The sequence below is a fragment of the Musca autumnalis genome, unplaced genomic scaffold, assembly GCF_047663935.1.
Source record: "Musca autumnalis isolate F117 unplaced genomic scaffold, ASM4766393v1 scaffold_211, whole genome shotgun sequence".
NCBI classification, from domain to species: domain Eukaryota; kingdom Metazoa; phylum Arthropoda; class Insecta; order Diptera; family Muscidae; genus Musca; species Musca autumnalis.
In genome coordinates this window covers 134,070-140,723 of record NW_027411769.1, presented here as the reverse complement: position 1 = coordinate 140,723, position 6,654 = coordinate 134,070, and positions in this window count along the sequence as shown.

Sequence of the window (6,654 nt, the reverse complement as noted above, 5' to 3'; positions counted from 1 at the left end):
CCATATGAGAGCAAATATATCGTGACGAATAATATCTGCCGTCTCGCTTCTTACGTCGTTTGATAAGCATACTTTGACACACAATCAATGCAATTTATATGACGATATCGAATTCCGTCTCGAAGATAGATGCAGAAGCATCCATGTCTCAAGAAATACAAGGGTCAGCTTTGTCAAATCAATCACATGTCCATATGAGATCAAATATATCGTGACCCATAATATCTGCAGTCTCGCTTCGTTTGTTAAGCAAACTTTGACACACAATCCATGCAATTTAAATGGCGATATCGAATTCCGTTTCGAAGATAGATGCAGAAGCATCCATGTCTCAAGAAATACATGGGTCAGCTTCGTCAAATCAATCACATGTCCATATGAGAGCAAATATATCGTGACCCATAATATCTGCAGTCTCGTTTCTTACGTCGTTTGTTAAGTAAACTTTGACACACAATCAATGTAATTTATATGACGATATCGAATTCCGTCTCGAAGATAGATGCAGAAGCATCCAAGTCTCAAGAAATACAAGGGTCAGCTTTGTGAAATCAATCACATGTCCATATGAGAGCAAATATTTCGTGACCCATAATATCTTCAGTCTTATTTCTTCCACCGTTTGTCAAGCATACTTTGACACACAATCCGTGCAATTTATATGACGATATCGAGTTCCGTCTCGAAGATAGATGCAGAAGCATCCAAGTCTCAAACAATACAAGGGTCAGCTTCGTCAAATCAATCACATGCCCATACGAAAGCAAATATATCGTGACCCATAATATCTGCAGTCTCGCTTCTCCGTTTCGAAGATAGATGCAGAAGCATCCAAGTCTCAAGAAATACAAGGGTCAGCTTCGTCAAATCAATCACATGCCCATACGAGAGCAAATATATCGTGACCCATAATATCTGCAGTCTCGTTTCTTACGTCGTTTGTTAAGCAAACTTTGACCCAAAATCCATGCAATTTATAGGACGATATCGAATTCCGTCTCGAAGATAGATGCAGAAGCATCCAAGTCTCAAACAATACAAGGGTCAGCTTCGTCAAATCAATCACATGCCCATACGAGAGCAAATATATCGTGGCCCATAATATCTGCAGTCTCGCTTCTTACGTCGTTTGTTAAGCAAACTTTGACACACAATCAATGCAATTTATATGACGATATCAAATTCGCTTTCGAAGATAGATGCAGAAGCATCCATGTCTCAAGAAATACAAGGGTTAGCTTCGTCAAATCAATCACAAGCCCATATGAGAGCAAATATATCGTGACCCATAATATCTGCAGTCTTGTTTCTTCCGTCGTTTGTTCGGCATACTTTGGCACACAATCCATGCAATTTATATGACGATATCGAATTCCGTCTCGAAGATAGATGCAGAAGCATCCATGTCTCAAGAAATACAAGGGTCAGCTTTGTCAAATCAATCACATGTCCATATGAGATCAAATATATCGTGACCCATAATATCTGCAGTCTCGCTTCGTTTGTTAAGCAAACTTTGACACACAATCCATGCAATTTAAATGGCGATATCGAATTCCGTTTCGAAGACAGATGCAGAAGCATCCATGTCTCAAGAAATACATGGGTCAGCTTTGTCAAATCAATCACATGCCCATACGAGAGCAAATATATCGTGACCCATAATATCTGCAGTCTCGTTTCTTACGTCGTTTGTTAAGCAAACTTTGACACAATATCCATGCAATTTATATGACGATATCGAATTCCGTCTCGAAGATAGATGCAGAAGCATCCAAGTCTCAAACAATACAAGGGTCAGCTTCGTCAAATCAATCACATGCCCATACGAGAGCAAATATATCGTGACCCATAATATCTGCAGTCTCGTTTCTTACGTCGTTTGTTAAGCAAACTTTGACACAAAATCCATGCAATTTATATGAAGATATCGAATTCCGTCTCAAAGATAGATGCAGAAGCATCCAAGTCTCAAACAATACAAGGGTCAGCTTCGTCAAATCAATCACATGCCCATACGAGAGCAAATATATCGTGGCCCATAATATCTGCAGTATCGCTTCTTACGTCGTTTGTTAAGCAAACTTTGACACAAAATCCATGCAATTTATATGGCGATATCGAATTCCGTCTCGAAGATAGATGCAGAAGCATCCAAGTCTCATGAAACACAAGGGTCAGCTTCGTCAAATCAATCACATGTCCATATGAGAGCAAATATATCGTGACCCATAATATCTACAGTCTCGCTTCGTTTGTTAAGCAAACTTTGACACACAATCCATGCAATTTAAATGGCGATATCGAATTCCGTTTCGAAGATAGATGCAGAAGCATCCATGTCTCAAGAAATACATGGGTCAGCTTCGTCAAATCAATCACATGTCCATATGAGAGCAAATATATCGTGACCCATAATATCTGCAGTCTCGTTTCTTACGTCGTTTGTTAAGTAAACTTTGACACACAATCAATGTAATTTATATGACGATATCGAATTCCGTCTCGAAGATAGATGCAGAAGCATCCAAGTCTCAAGAAATACAAGGGTCAGCTTTGTGAAATCAATCACATGTCCATATGAGAGCAAATATTTCGTGACCCATAATATCTTCAGTCTTATTTCTTCCATCGTTTGTCAAGCATACTTTGACACACAATCCGTGCAATTTATATGACGATATCGAGTTCCGTCTCGAAGATAGATGCAGAAGCATCCAAGTCTCAAGCAATACATGGGTCAGCTTTGTCAAATCAATCACATGCCCATACGAGAGCAAATATATCGTGACCCATAATATCTGCAGTCTCGCTCCTTACGTCGTTTGTTAAGCAAACTTTGACACACAATCCATGCAATTTATACGACGATATCGAATTCCGTCTCGAAGATAGATGCAGAAGAATCCATGTCTCAAGAAATACAAGGGTCAGCTTTGTCAAATCAATCACATGCCCATATGAGAGCAAATATATCGTGACTCATAATATCTGCAGTCTCGCTTCTTACGTCGTTTGTTAAGCAAACTCTGACACAAAATCAATACAATTTATATGAAGATATCGAATTCCGTCTCGAAGATAGATGCAGAAGCATCCAAGTCTCAAACAATACAAGGGTCAGCTTCGTCAAATCAATCACATGCCCATGCGAGAGCAAATATATCGCGACCCATAATATCTGCAGTCTCGCTTCTCCGTTTCGAAGATAGATGCAGAAGCATCCAAGTCTCAAGAAATACAAGAGTCAGCTTCGTCAAATCAATCACATGCCCATACGAGAGCAAATATATCGTGACCCATAATATCTGCAGTCTCGTTTCTTACGTCGTTTGTTAAGCAACCTTTGACCCAAAATCCATGCAATTTATATGACGATATCAAATTCCCTTTCGAAGATAGATGCAGAAGCATCCATGTCTCAAGAAATACAAGGGTTAGCTTCGTCAAATCAATCACAAGCCCATATGAGAGCAAATATATCGTGACCCATAATATCTGCAGTCTCGCTTCTTACGTCGTTTGTTCGGCATACTTTGGCACACAATCCATGCAATTTATATGACTATATCGAATTCCGTCTCGAAGATAGATGCAGAAGCATCCATGTCTCATGAAATACAAGGGTCAGCTTTGTCAAATCAATCACATGTCCATATGAGAGCAAATATATCGTGACGAATAATATCTGCCGTCTCGCTTCTTACGTCGTTTGATAAGCATACTTCGACACACAATCAATGCAATTTATATGACGATATCGAATTCCGTCTCGAAGATAGATGCAGAAGCATCCATGTCTCAAGAAATACAAGGGTCAGCTTTGTCAAATCAATCACATGTCCATATGAGAGCAAATATATCGTGACCCATAATATCTGCAGTCTCGTTTCTTACGTCGTTTGTTAAGCAAACTTTGACACAAAATCCATGCAATTTATATGACGATATCGAATTCCGTCTCGAAGATAGATGCAGAGGCATCCAAGTCTCAAACAATACAAGGGTCAGCTTCGTCAAATCAACATGCCCATACGAGAGCAAATATATCGTGACCCATAATATCTGCAGTCTCGTTTCTTACGTCGTTTGTTAAGCAAACTTTGACACAAAATCCATGCAATTTATATGACGATATCGAATTCCGTCTCGAAGATAGACGCAGAAGCATCCAAGTCTCAAACAATACAAGGGTCAGCTTCGTCAAATCAATCACATGCCCATACGAGAGCAAATATATCGTGGCCCATAATATCTGCAGTCTCGCTTCTTACGTCGTTTGTTAAGCAAACTTTGACACACAATCAATGCAATTTATATGACGATATCAAATTCCGTCTCGAAGATAGATGCAGAAGCATCCATGTCTCAAGGAATACAAGGGTTAGCTTCGTCAAATCAATCACAAGCCCATATGAGAGCAAATATATCGTGACCCATAATATCTGCAGTCTCGCTTCTTACTTCGTTTGTTAAGCATACATTAACACACAATCAATGCAATTTATATGACAATATCGAATTCCGTTTCGAAGATAGATGCAGAAGCATCCAAGTCTCAAGAAATACAAGAGTCAGCTTTGTCAAATCAATCACATGTCCATATGAGAGCAAATATATCGTGACCCATAATATCTGCAGTCTCGCTTCTACGTCGTTTGTTAAGCAAACTTTGACACACAATCAATGCAATTTATATGACGATATCAAATTCCGTATCGAAGATAGATGCAGAAGCATCCATGTCTCAAGAAATACAAGGGTTAGCTTCGTCAAATCAATCACAAGCCCATATGAGAGCAAATATATCGTGACCCATAATATCTGCAGTCTCGCTTCTTACGTCGTTTGTTAAGCAAACTTTGACACAAAATCCATGCAATTTATATGACGATATCGAATTCCGTCTCGAAGATAGATGCAGAAGCATCCAAGTCTCAAACAATACAAGGGTCAGCTTCGTCAAATCAATCACATGCCCATACGAGAGCAAATATATCGTGACCCATAATATCTGCAGTCTCGCTTCTTACGTCGTTTGTTAAGCAAACTTTGACACACAATCAATGCAATTTATATGACGATATCAAATTCCGTATCGAAGATAGATGCAGAAGCATCCATGTCTCAAGAAATACAAGGGTTAGCTTCGTCAAATCAATCACAAGCCCATATGAGAGCCAAATATATCGTGACCCATAATATCTGCAATCTCGCTTCTTACGTCGTTTGTTAAGCATACATTAACACACAATCAATGCAATTTATATGACAATATCGAATTCCGTTTCGAAGATAGATGCAGAAGCATCCAAGTCTCAAGAAATACAAGGGTCAGCTTCGTCAAATCAATCACATACGAGAGCAAATATATCGTGACCCATAATATCTGCAGTCTCGTTTCTTACGTCGTTTGTTAAGCAAACTTTGACAGAAAATCCGTGTAATTTATATGACGATATCGAATTCCGTCTCGAAGATAGACGCAGAAGCATCCAAGTCTCAAACAATACAAGGGTCAGCTTCGTCAAATCAATCACATTCCCATACGAGAGCAAATATATCGTGGCCCATAATATCTGCAGTCTCGCTTCTTACGTCGTTTGTTAAGCAAACTTTGACACACAATCAATGCAATTTATATGACGATATTGAATTCCCTTTCGAAGATAGATGCAGAAGCATCCATGTCTCAAGAAATACAAAGGTCAGCTTTGTCAAATCAATCACATGTCCGTATGAGAGCAAATATATCGTGGCCCATAACATCTGCAGTCTCGCTTCTTACGTCGTTTGTTAAGCAAACTTTGACACACAATCAATGCAATTTATATGACGATATTGAATTCCCTTTCGAAGATAGATGCAGAAGCATCCATGTCTCAAGAAATACAAAGGTCAGCTTTGTCAAATCAATCACATGTCCGTATGAGAGCAAATATATCGTGGCCCATAATATCTGCAGTCTCGTTTCTTACGTCGTTTGTTAAGCAAACTTTGACACAATATCCATGCAATTTATATGACGATATCGAATTCCGTCTCGAAGATAGATGCAGAAGCATCCAAGTCTCAAACAATACAAGGGTCAGCTTCGTCAAATCAATCACATGCCCATACGAGAGCAAATATATCGTGACCCATAATATCTGCAGTCTCGTTTCTTACGTCGTTTGTTAAGCAAACTTTGACACAAAATCCATGCAATTTATATGGCGATATCGAATTCCGTCTCGAAGATAGATGCAGAAGCATCCAAGACTCATGAAACACAAGGGTCAGCTTCGTCAAATCAATCACATGTCCATATAAGAGCAAATATATCGTGACCCATAATATATACAGTCTCGCTTCGTTTGTTAAGCAAACTTTGACACACAATCCATGCAATTTAAATGGCGATATCGAATTCCGTTTCGAAGATAGATGCAGAAGCATCCATGTCTCAAGAAATACATGGGTCAGCTTTGTCAAATCAATACGAGAGCAAATATATCGTGACCCATAATATCTGCAGTCTCGTTTCTTACGTCGTTTGTTAAGCAAACTTTGACACAAAATCCATGCAATTTATATGACGATATCGAATTCCGTCTCGAAGATAGATGCAGAAGCATCCAAGTCTCAAACAATACAAGGGTCAGCTTCGTCAAA